We start from the raw sequence: 13,030 nt of genomic DNA on the forward strand, positions 1-13,030 counted from the left end.
AACACAAAGACTCATTATGATTTGTGCAACAGTCATTATGCTAATTTGTCCAGGAGAGCTTACTTCATTAGGCCAGGGAAACCAGACAGCATTTTGGGATTACTGTACCTCTCTTTCATTTAGAGTATGCCATGAGTTCTTCAGCATCCCCATGGGCAAGATGTGCAGACAGACAAAAAATGCTTCCTTCTTAAGTTCCAACTTTTTCTGACATCACTGACATCTTTGAATAAATTCTAAAATATAGGGCAGATGGTTTTTAGTCCTTCTCCTCTCCAGTGGGCAGCCAGAGCCAGAGCTATGGGCCCATCAGTATGTGCAAGTGGGAAAAATGCAGCACTTGCAAGAGCAATTAAGTGCATGTACAATTATAAATGTGTCTAAAACATAAGACTAGTTTTGCTTTTTTATACTCCCCAGACATTTCAGAGGAAAAGTACCTCACTCAGTTTGTAACATAACTATTTTAAAATATCATAATGCAATCTCAGCTACACAGAAAACCTGTTTCGTTCCACTGTGAAGAGAAAGGTGATGCTAACACTCAAACATTTGTTTCAAGTATTTGTCTTAAAGCCTCTTATTTAGGAGATAAAAATGTTTAAATTCAGTACTTAGGAGAAAATCCAAACCAACAATGGTCCAAACTCTTGCCACTGTCAATAGCATTTCCAGGGGTGCCTAAAAGAACTATAAGAAAAAATAAAACTCATCTCCCCAGCTGGTAAACCTGGGGTTTCAACTTTTCAACGGAGGTTGAGCCAGAGCTGCCAGACAAAGATGTAGGTGTGACAGACCTGGGGCAGCTGGGCCTTTTGCTTGAAGTAGGAAGGATGAGTTTGGTCTACCTTGTCCATCCTGCCCCAAATCTTCCTAGATATTAGTCTGTTCCAGAAGACAGGAAAAATGAGAGTCCAAGGCATGGCTTTTCCCCTTCCTCAGAGCCTAAACGAGCATCAGTTCACTTGTGCCAAGAGCACAAAGATTTTGGGCCACATCCCCATCTGGATTACATTTGAAAAATTCTATGAATCAGTGATCATATAATGATCATATAATATATAATATTATATATGTTAATTATATCTGCATATAATTCAGAACCTTATACCCCATCTCCATAATTACACTATTTCAAAAATTTTAAAAAATAAGATTTAGATAGCAAATTCTGTTTGTTTCCACTTAGAAAAAAGAGATACAGTCATAATAATTCAGGTCAAATGCTAAGTTCTTCAAAAGCCTTCCTTGCAACAGACATCTCAAAGAAAAAACTCCATGTCACATAAGGACCTTTAGATGATGTGACTGATCAGCTGTATGCATAATAGGATAATCTGTATCCTTTAATGAATATTCATCTTTAAAAACAAATTTTTTCCGTATTTATCTGTTTGCTTTTCCACCATTTAGAAGCATAAAAATGTAACCCAAGACAAATATCAGCTTTTTGGAAGTAACTTCGGAAAGCTATGAAAAATTATTTTTTGGAAATAACTTTATCTATTGGTATAGACATACCAAGTTATGTATTTTATTCAGAGTGAGTTTTATCAAGGGAAAATATAATGGTAAGAGAAGTTCTAAGAATATCAGAGTTGCTTTCAGTGTGAATATAATTGTGCTAATTAATTAAAATATTTTTATATCACAAATAAATGTTCTGCGACTTATCAAAATTTTAAAAACCTGAAAACAACTTCAATGACATCAATAAGCACAAGGAGTAATAAATTTAACAGGGTATTTCCCAGTGAAACAGAGTGTTGGTTTAGTTTTCACTAAAGAATGTAGCTTTGTCTTTCAAAAAAGTTTCTCTCACCAGAAGGATGTCATACCCTTAAGACCAGACATGACATCAAAACTGAAATTTATTTTCTCACATGTGGAGGAACGGTTCTGTTTAAGTTAGTGAAAGGGTGAACAAAAAAAGCAAGGCAAAGACATATCTGGTATATTTTTTCACATTGTACATGTAAATTAAAAATGGGAGCACTAATTCGGAACTGCTTGTAAGCCATACTGCTGTACAGTTTCAAATTGTGTCTGGAAATGAAACAACCTATATGAGTAAAAATTAATTATTTAGTTAACTATAAAATCAGATCTCAGTAATATATCTGTAATATTATTTCCACAGTTTCCTAACAGTTTTCATTATTTCCAATAAAAAAGGACATCTATTTCACTCACAGCCTTTCCCTCTAGCTGCAAATCAGACTCTAGAGAAATTCAGCTGTATGTATGAACAAGAAAATAAATGAATAAAACATTTCAGGTTTTGAGCCGTGAGACTTTCTGCAACCTTTACACTCCTGGAAAGATAACTGCAACTAACCTTTATAAACAAGAGACTTCCTTCTCACAGTTCATGCACTGATACTGTTTTATGTTAGCCTTTTTCAGCTGCCTCTCTGTAGCGAGTAGCTGCTCTTAACACTTGCTGGAAGTGTTCTGGGAGACTGCCAATAGTACCTTCACCCATTTCAAGAGCAGGTTTGCTGAGTGCTGATCACAACTTCCCTGAAATAAGCTTTCCTGTTGGCTGAGCAGTAGAAATGCTACCCTTCTAAATGCTGGGCAACGACATTAATGATCATTTTGTTTCATTATTTTTAATGATTATTTTTGTCTTATATTCAGGAGTGGATAATTCTGGATCTTCACTTAAATAGTTGCAAGTATTATTCCTGACCAGGCTGAACTTGGAGATCTAACTTAAAATGTCCATCTTTAGGATTCTGTTAAGACACATAATCTGTTTTCCAGGCTAATCATTTGAGAGATGGCCTATTCATTTATGCCAGAGGCAACTGGTGACACTCATCAGCACAGGATGCCAGGCTTGGGCAGGTGGCAGCACTCCTGACACAACAGCTGAGCATTAGCTGATTTGGGATCTGTGCAAAATGGCCAGGGTTAAGAGATGGCACAGCTAGATTAAGGGAAAGGCATTCTGCTGAGCTCCCCAGTTCCTTGGATCATTTGATCCTGCAGTAATCTCCGCCTGCAAGAAAGCTGAGCGACAACAGTTGCAAAGCAAATCTGGTAAAAAGTAGCCAGAAGATAGGAAGCAGCAGCATCCAGTGCCTGAGTGTGCAGGCAGCCCAATGCATGCAAAAAGATGGATTAGGCATTTGTTTCTACAGAAGAGTACACCTGGCACCTACTGGTCCTCAGGAGAGCTGAAATGGGATACCAGCACCATCCTGCAAGCAAGGCATGTGATAGACGTGTAGTGTAGGCCCTTCTGCACCCCTGGAGAGAGACCACAACTGCAGAACGCCCAGCTTGTGTCTGGGATAGAAGAAAACTGGGTTGCTGCTCCATGGGATGAGCTGAAGAAGACAGACTAATCAGGGTGTTGCTCAGACCAAGCGGAGGCCATTTTTGAGTTCTAAAAATTTATCATGTTACCAGCTGGTAACTAAGCACCACACACCCCTTAGTCACTTGCTCACCAGTGGGGTGGAGAAGAGAGTGACAACGAGAAAACTCATGGGTTGCATACAGATAGTTAAATAGGGGAAACAAAAGTCACACATGGAAACAAAGCAAAGCAAAGCAAGGAATTCATTCCCCACTTACAATGAGTGCTCAGGTATTCAGCCATCTCCAGAACTCAGGGCTCCATCACGCACAAGGGCAACTTGGGTAGACAAGTGCTGTCACTCCAAACATCCTCCCTCCCTTCCTGCTTCTTCCCCCAGGTTTTTGTACTAACTGTGATACCACGTGAGATGAAATATCCCTGATACCTTTTGGGGTCCATTGGGGTCCTGGCTGCGTCCTGTCCCAGCTTCTCGTGGAGACCCAGCCTTTCACATCTGGTATGCGGTGAGGAGAGGAAAGGGCCTTGACACTGTGTGAGCACTGCTCAATAGGAACTAAAACATCTCTGTGTGATCATCACTGTTTCTAGCACAAATCGAAATCACAGCCCCATAGCAGCTACTGTGAAGAGAAGTAACTTCAATCCATCACACCCAGTCAAACCATCACACCTGTCCAAAGCAGTGAAGAGCTCTGACAGACTTCCCAAAGCAAGAGGCTGTGCCTTGTGACTCTCCTTTTCCTTCTTGATCATAGAACCTGTTCACAGTACAACATGACCAAAGATCAGCACACACTTCAAGGAACACAGCTTTACTGAAGCTATAAACAATCCATTTTAAAGAAATTCATAGCCAGTTCTACTACATTCTGCCACTGTTATAGCATTTGTGACTGAAAATAACTTCTCAGGAGAGTGGGTTCTGGTTTTTAATTAAAGCCATGAGTAGCATATTGCAGAGAACACACATTTCCAAGACATTTCAAAAACAACTTCATAGATTCACACAAAACAGTTACTTTTGTGAACATTGGCACGGGTCCTCGCTTTTTGGTTTCACTGCTGGGAAAGAAACTCCCAGAGAGCCTAAAGTTGTGCCAAGAGTAATGCAGAAAAAAATCATTAACAACAGCAGACTTGTAAATCAGGACACTAAAGATTGGTTGCATGGTTAAAGCCAGGTAGGCTGAAGACTGCTCACAAAAGTGAACTAGCTCTCCACCCACGTATTCCATCGGGCTGCCATCAAGAGCCATCACCTGTCCATGAACACCAGAGTGCTGGAGGCAGCACATTCTGCCAGCTGACCTGGAGAAGTCTCCGAAGGTCTCTGCCTCCAGCACCAGCTGAGCATCAGCTCTGCCACAGAGCTCTGTTGTTTCAAGCCTAGAGCCCAGCATAACGTTTTGGCAGAACAGATGACTGCAAGGCCAGCCGGCTTTCAAAAAGTGTCCAAAGTAGGGCCTGAGCTTTGGCCCTGAGGAACCCTAGCAAGGAATTGAGGAAACTGTTGGGAAAATATGTTCCAGGTAGCTGTCAGTTTTGCAAAGTGATTAACTCATCCCTTGCATTTCTAAATACAGTGTGACTGTAGGAAATAAGAAACATGTATTTAACTTTTAAAAGTTTTTCAGTCTTCTTTATTTCAGATACATAAACATCTTCTAGTGAAGTGCAGACATGTTTCTGAAAAAAGTTATCTATGACCATACAAATGGCTCACACTTCTTAGATGTCTTTCAAAGACTTCAGAAGATTCATGGTTAGAAAATCTGCAGCAAAATTCCTAGCTTCTTACAAGTGCATTAAATGTTCAGTTTGAATATTTTTATGGATATATTAATTGCATTTTCTGGAAGGCACCAAAAAAAAAAAAAATGGTCAGAGCTATCAAACAGCTCTGGCAATTAACACAGCTTTCACTTTCAGCAGTTCTACTTTGTAGTTAGCTACTTCAGCTCCCCAGTACAGGGATGTTTGGCCTTCTTTTGTGTTCACCAGGGCTTCAGTGACCTGACAATCATTCACCTCTTCCAAGGAATGCATTTACATTCACCATCAATAGTATATAATATAGTCACTGAGACAAATTTCCCATGTGTGTTTTAAATAATATTTAAATTACTTATTTATGGATTATCTTGTAAATATCTGAAAGGTTCCAGAGACTTTCAGGAAAGAGAATATTGTGAGTTGGGAATTAATATGTGAGAGATTAATCATTTATGCTTTTGCAAGAGGCTTAGGAATATAAAACCAAGATTTTAAATCTCTTCTAGACCTATGAAAGAAAAACGAAATAATCTCCCGCACAGATTAAATTTAGAACAGAAGTAGAATCATTTAAATGGAGATATGAAAACAATGTTTTCAGTATTTTCAGGAGTGTGACCTAAAAAGGACACATTTTTCTGATTTCTTAATTCTGTTTTGCAGATCTTTTGGGATAATAAATTTGGATTATTAGCATGGACATTTTTTGAATAGTTGCACATGTGACTAATGGGGAGGAAGGAAGGAAGCTGGCTATCTAAATACATTTACTCACATGTTAACGTTGGTGTAACTATACCTAAATCTAAAAGCCTGGTGCTAAGTCAATATGAAAATGCTATAAGCTCAGTCTGCAATAGAAAAACCACACAAACACACCCCAACCCTGAAACAAATCCCAAAATACCATCCCACCAAATAAGAGAAAGGCAAAGTTGCTACAAATCCAACACATGGAATAGCATTTTGTAATATTTGGTGGAACCTACTAGGTGAGGTCACTGAAAGTCTCCATCTTACTGCTAATTTTTTTAAAAAGTAACATAAAATCTCATTGATTTAATGTGCTTAAAGCTTCAGGAAGACTGTCTTAAAAGTTGCTACCTCTTCAGATGCACATCATTCTTATCAAAAGTGTCCATAGTACTGAGAAGATTACTGTAAATTACCCTGTACATTCTTACTTTTCCAGATTTTGAATGCTCTTTCTGAGGGGACTGCACAATGTAAGCATTGATTAACAATGTCTTTTTACTTACCACAGAGGCTAAGCACATCTAAGACTACTTGAAAGAAGAAGTAAAGAACACTAAGACAAGCTGAGACCTCCTGTAACCACCTAAATTTTAAGCATCAAACTTTTGTCCAGATCTTGAGAAAATGAGGTTAAAACTTTCTGCTGACATATGGTGTAGTAAATTTTAATAAACCAAATACATAAGCATTTGCAACTACTGTGTAAAATCAAGAAGCAGCAATTTTTTCAACTTTCATCACTATTTTTTTTCTCAGTAGGAAATAAGAAGCTTCATTCTTGTTGGGTGAGATAGGCAAAATACTGAAATAGTATGTAGGTAGGGGAAATGATATTCCAAAAGGTCATATTCTGTTCAGGTTTTGGTTGTCACTACTTACAGTCAAAGATCATTGAGGCTTCTTCTTGTGAGGGATGGTTTCAAAATCCTTAGTTTACATGACAGCTCCAAGAAGCTGAATGGAGAGATTTCATCTTTTTGAAAAGGTGTGGAAATTGCTGCAAAACTTTTGTTCCAGGCTGTACAAAGTAGGTTGTCCAGCTAGTGCTAAGCATAGATCTATCCTAGACAGGTATTTAGTAAAGTCACATATTTAATATTTTCCTGTTGGTTGGTTTACGTGGTATCCTCCATAGCATGGCAGCTCCCATGAAACCTGTTAGGAGATATTTTGCCTCCCTCAGACTTCAAACAGTGAGTATTGATTACATCTGTGCTGGAATCTAGTGCTCAAAGCATGACACTGAGATGTTTATTTCTGTAGATTTTAATCTCTTTTTTGATCTTGCCCAAGACATTATCCTTGAAGGCGGAACCAGGTGGTTCCAGCAATTTTTATTCTTCAGGCTTTATCATTAGACATCCTGAAATCCCTATGTTCTGTCCACTTCTTCCAATTTTAGATACAGGACATTCTCAAATTATGTAAAACATTAAAAATAAGGTACACAATCTTTCCATGTAACTTGGGTCAAATATTTATAATAGAAAATGTATCCTCCGACATATATAGCATATTCACATTCAATGTAAAAAGCAGCAAAGGGATTCTACACGGTAATTCTACCATCAAGGAGAATTACAAATGATTTCTAGACTTCCAATTTTACAAAATCACAAAATGGTGACTAATTGGGCAAAATAAGGATTCTTAACATAGCCTAACAGAGCCAATTTGAAACTTCCATTGTGACTGGGTCATTATTCTTCCAAAGTCTTGTTTGGTTTTGGTTGCTGGACTGAAATATATGTGTCAATAAATAGCCAGATGGGTGTCAGTGATGAACTGATACTATCAGACCCCTTAGCAGTTGACCTTCTCTAAAGGTGTCATGTAGCCATTGAAGAGCCTGAGGGAAGGAATAAAATCACTAGTCTGTTGCAAGGTGCAACTCTGAGTGTGGATCCAGCATTGTTTATTATCCTTCCTGACTTTCTGGCTTTCAAACATAATCTGAACAACTGCAGCTCATTTCTAGAAATGCAAGAATGAGGATTAACCTGAATCCTCAACAATATCAAAGAATTTTGATTTTTATGGCCAAAGGCATACAAATTAGATATTAATTGAGAGAGGCTCTGCTTCATTATTTGCCAAAGTCAGGTAAGATATCATGTGAGAGAAAGATTGTTAGCTGAGGGTACCAGAGGTGCATGACAATAAAGATGTCTAATGAGTAGGCAAGTCAGTTATCAGGGTTCTCATTCAAAGTACTAGGGCCTGAAGTATTTTTAATTGCTGCAGCTTATTCCCAAAAAACTCAACTAGGAGACTTTTTTACATAACAATATTTTATTTTTCCCTTCTCTTTGTATTATTATCTGTTGAGAATGTATTTTTTTATTGTTTCAGGTATTAAAATGCTTCCCATGTTAAATGGTCCTGCTTCATTTGCATATATGATGCATTTTGGTCAATAAGTATAAAGTTCCTCAGTAATATGCAGTGTTGCAGTAGACACAGTGTCACCCACAGCTTTATCAGTAATTTCTTGCATTTGCTATTAAATACTGAACAAGATACAGCTTGTAGTCACTGTTTAAGAAATTACAGGGACAAGAGACACCAGTTTTGGCTAACCAATGTTGGGTTGCAATGAGTTAACTTGGATCATTGTTTCTGGGGCTGTTCATATCCCCAGACTTTTCACAGCCCTGGCAGAGGCTGACTCTGTAATAAGTCTCACATTACACGTGGATTAGATTTGTAGAAATCCTGTAACTCAATAGGTACCTGCCTATTCTCTCCTGGCGTCAGGCTGCCTGCACTGCTTTGCTCTGTAGACATACCTGGCATTCCACCCGTGCCTCCTCGCTGGCTAAGTGGGCTGGAGCCTGCCTACCAAAACATTGGGGTATTGTTGGGAAGGGGAGACCCCCTTGACAGACGAGCGAAGTGTGAAGTTAGTCTTGCAATGCCTTATTACCTTCCTATGAAGTATACACGCCGCTCTTTTAAACTTCCTTTATGCTGCAGAAATGTGGGAAATGAGATCTGCAGAAGCGTTTGGGAGCAGCGAGGGGGTGGAGATGCGCTGTAGGCAAGGACAAAGCCAGTCCTGAGACCTTCCGCCTTCCCCCCAGCCACCACCACAATGTTTGTTTACACTGACTGAGGAAAAAAACAAAAACATATTTGTCAGTGCATCAAGGACGTGAAATAGCTTGATTTCTGGGAACTGTGCCAGGTATTATAAACCATTTTATTTTAACACCCATTCTTCATTCCACTGCATACCATTTACTTAGCAATTAGTGAGAATTAGGATTTTCAAAACATTTGAATAAGATTAGAACACCCATTTGCAGTGTTTAGGACTTTTAAACTGAAACAGTTATCTCACTAACGAAAACTAAGTCATGTGATGTTTAAATAACAAAAGGAAAATTCTCAGCTGGTCACTAAGAGTTTATGGTTTGTATCCTGCAAGTCTTTATATCAATTACAGTGAAGCTCACAATAAAGCTTATAGAACTATTATCAGACCAGAAGATCAGCCAACCTACTAACTTTGCATTGAGCTTTTTGCATATTTGACGGTGAGATTTTTTTCTTTTTTCCTTTTTTTTTTTTTTTTTTTTTCCGTACGTGTGAAATTTGAGATCCATAACAACTCTTTCCTCCTCTTTCAGCAGCTCATCATCTCATCCTGGAAGATAATGAAAAGACTCCTAGTGATTTCAAGCAGATGTGTATTTGATTCTAACCAAACAACAGCATTTAATTTTAAATATTAATAAAGTATATATTAACACTGGAGTGTCTTATTTTTTCTTCAGAGAAGAAGAAAATTTTTGTAATAGATTGCCATCACAGAGTGTATGGTAGCAATTTATGCAGAGAAATATCTGCTTCAGAGCTTTGGCAAATATTTATATTTATGTCTTGAAATTCACGGTTAGACGGTTAAAACTTCTGAGTTTAGTAAGATTTTACCTCAGTCATCAGAGAGAATGGTGGAAAGACTGTTGGGGACATTGTTTTGTTTCCTAACGAGCTGCCAAGCATCTTAGTTAAGCATTCAAGAAGACTGCAGGCATGTCCTTTCCAAATGCTGTGGTGAGGTAAATTCCTGCCATCCAGCTAGTCCCTCCTGTTTTGCCAAGTGTCAGTGAACTGCAATGATTCTGCCTGAGTGATGTGCCCAGACTGCCTCCATGGGAGGCAATGGCTCTGCAGGAAAAGGGTTTGCAAGGAATAGTTGCTAGCATTAGACTGTTCAAGTACGTTGCCTGTGCAGGTTTTTATCTCTGTCCTCTCAGTGCATCTCATTCCCCCGTATTTTTAAAAAGGAAACCCTTTTGGCTTCACAGTAGTATTTTTTATTTTGTATTTTTATATTATTTCATATTAATTTATATTAATTTATCTTATTTTATATTATTATTTAAAATACTTCTAAGCCTTATACTGTGTTGATGAGTCATTTTCTTACTACAGATAGGTTCAGAGTGGGTTTTACCTCTAAGATTAACCTTTAGAAATAATACCTGTGTTTGGGAATTATTTGTAATACAAATTAATATTTTTCTCTTAAAATAATTGTATCTCTTATTACTCATTGCTCACCCAGAAAATCAAGCTACAGCATAAAGGCAGCGAGGTTCGAAAGACGGTAATAACCTTCAGTACGTTTTGTTTCTCTTCTCCTTTTAATTGAGCACACTGTCCCAGAAATAGAGGTAAATCTGGGTGGCTTTCTCACCCTCTATTTCTACTGTATCCAAAATATTTCTGTTTTCTTTTATTACAGCATATAACTTCCTTCTACTATAACACATTTAAAACTGGTTGAAGTTGTAGGGGCAATTAACAAAGCCCGGCTCCTGCCGTTTTTCCAACAAACTCCTCCAGCTCCATCCTCAAAGCACAGCAGCTCCTTTCTCTGCCCTGTCGCCTGCACCCAGAGGCAGCAGAGCTACAGTGGTTCCCAAGCCTTGTGCTGGCTGATTAGCCTGCTGCCAGCTCTGCCCTGAAGTTTGGCAAAGAGCCTGCTGCCAAGCACAGGCTGCCCCTCAATAGGAGCACCGAGCTGGATCCTTCCTCTGTTTACATTCATTTCCAAAAAATTTACGGACACCTATTTTTCTACTACTCCTGCCTTTTGAATCTGCTCGAATAGAGCCACTAACAAAGAAAAAAGGTATTATAAGGCGGCAACCAGGAGGCAGACAACACAGTTGTATAAACCAGATTTCCAAAATCAAACTAAAAACCACGTATGCAGTAATGAAGGTCAGGCAGTGGTTTCAGTCTGAACAGTTAACATGAATGTGTCCAAAATTCGACCAGCTTCAAGGAGTTTTTCTCTCTTGTTAGTTCAGTGGCACAATTTTCATGCCAGTTTCCTGCCAAGCAAATTGCAGAGGGCTTGTACAACTGAAAGAGCTTGAGTCTGAGTCTCTGGTGACAAGCTTGCTGCAGCTCCAATCAGGGCTTTATAGCTTCCTAAAAAAATAACAATGCTGCCAATTGTAACAAATGTGAAGTGTCTCTTTGACATGAAACTACTGCCTATTAAAATGAGCCAAAAATATGACAGTTTCACAGAAGATTCTTTTTTATCAGCTGAACACTTCTCAGCACATCACTTGGGTCAAATTCAAATGTAAAATCATGGTACCTGAAGGAAACAAACTGTCAAGAGTCTTGTATAATACTCAATGAGTCCTCTTCTTTTAAACAAGGCTAGGACTTATGTAGTTTTCTTGACAGCAAAATGTAAAGAATCTCAACAATGGCAGGGAATGCAGGAGGAAAAGTCCCTTTATCCCCTGCAATATTTCTGCTGAAAAAGCTTTGTTATGGTTTATGAATTCCTTTAAATAAAAAAGTCTATGAGCAGTATTTTGAATGAAATATTTTTTCAAGGTTGAATGCTAGCTCTAGCCCCACTCAAATAGGAGAAATTACTTCCCAGTGGTATGCCAAATTGCTTGTTAACTGTTTCAGCAGCAGGATGCGATGATTCCTTATACTAGACTTGTTGTAGCTTTGTTAGGCACTCTCATGCCTCTAATTTCTGAAATCAACATTATCAGAAGCAGTTTTCTGTTACTGAATTCGGTTCAAAAGCCAACAATTCAAATAAATTAGTACAGCTGAGTATGTTTCTCAAGCCTATAGATACAATTTCCAGATATCTGGTTTTGTTTTGGTTTTTTTATTATTATTATTATTAGTAGTATTATTATTAGTATTAGTATTAGTATTAGTAGTAGTAGTAGTAGTAGTAGTAGTATTAGTAGTATTAGTGTTATTAGTATTGTTGTTGTTGTTGTTGTTGTTTACATGTTTTGGTAAAAATAGTTAAATATACACATGTAATTCATTTTTGCCTAGATAACACCATTGGGAGACTATTAGAATCAAGTAGGTAAATTAAAATGACTTTGGTTTCTAGGTTTCCCCAGAAATTGCACAAGAAAATCGAACTCCAGCCACAAATGCTCTGAATTCTGCACTTTTAATGGGTCCTTAGGTTTTAATGCGTCCTGCATAGGTTGAATTAAACTGCATTAAGTTAGTAACAATGGTCTGAAAGAGCCTTGTTTGAAAATGCTACAGGTGACTAAATTTCTACAGAAACCTATTTTTACTATCTCTTTTCTGATTATCTGATTTTGTACCTTTACATTACCAACAATCTGTATGAGCACAGAGTTGTGCCAAGTCTAATGGGACTGAAATGACAGTGTATTAGATGCACATCAGAAATCTCCACCCGCGTCTCATCCTGCATCTTCTTCACATTTTTAAAGCCCAACTTTATGCAACAGGGTTCCCAGTTTGTCTTTTCCTGAGGAACTCTAGGGCCACATTTTGGCAGCCTGGGTTGTCTCACTTCTTTGAGACAGGAAGAAATAGTGCAAATTAGAGTTGATCACCACTCCTCCATTGTGAGCTGCTGCCTCTCAGCCAGTACTGTTATCAGGGAACTGAAGGAAGGATGAAGGAGGGAAAATCCACCCCCACCCCTCCTCCCTTCTCCCACCTCTGTTTCATGGATTCCAGAATCCTTTCAATCAAGAGAGTCTGACTCAAAATAAGTTATTCTTTAGCTTACATTTCAACACAGTTTTAGTCTTCACTCTTTCACAGCAAATGCAACAGGCATTGTCAGATTCAATGCTCAGACAAAAAGCAAGTAGTAGTTAACAATTTTTT

The sequence above is a fragment of the Cyanistes caeruleus genome, chromosome Z (genome assembly GCF_971803275.1).
Source record: "Cyanistes caeruleus chromosome Z, bCyaCae1.hap1.1, whole genome shotgun sequence".
Classification (NCBI taxonomy): domain Eukaryota; kingdom Metazoa; phylum Chordata; class Aves; order Passeriformes; family Paridae; genus Cyanistes; species Cyanistes caeruleus.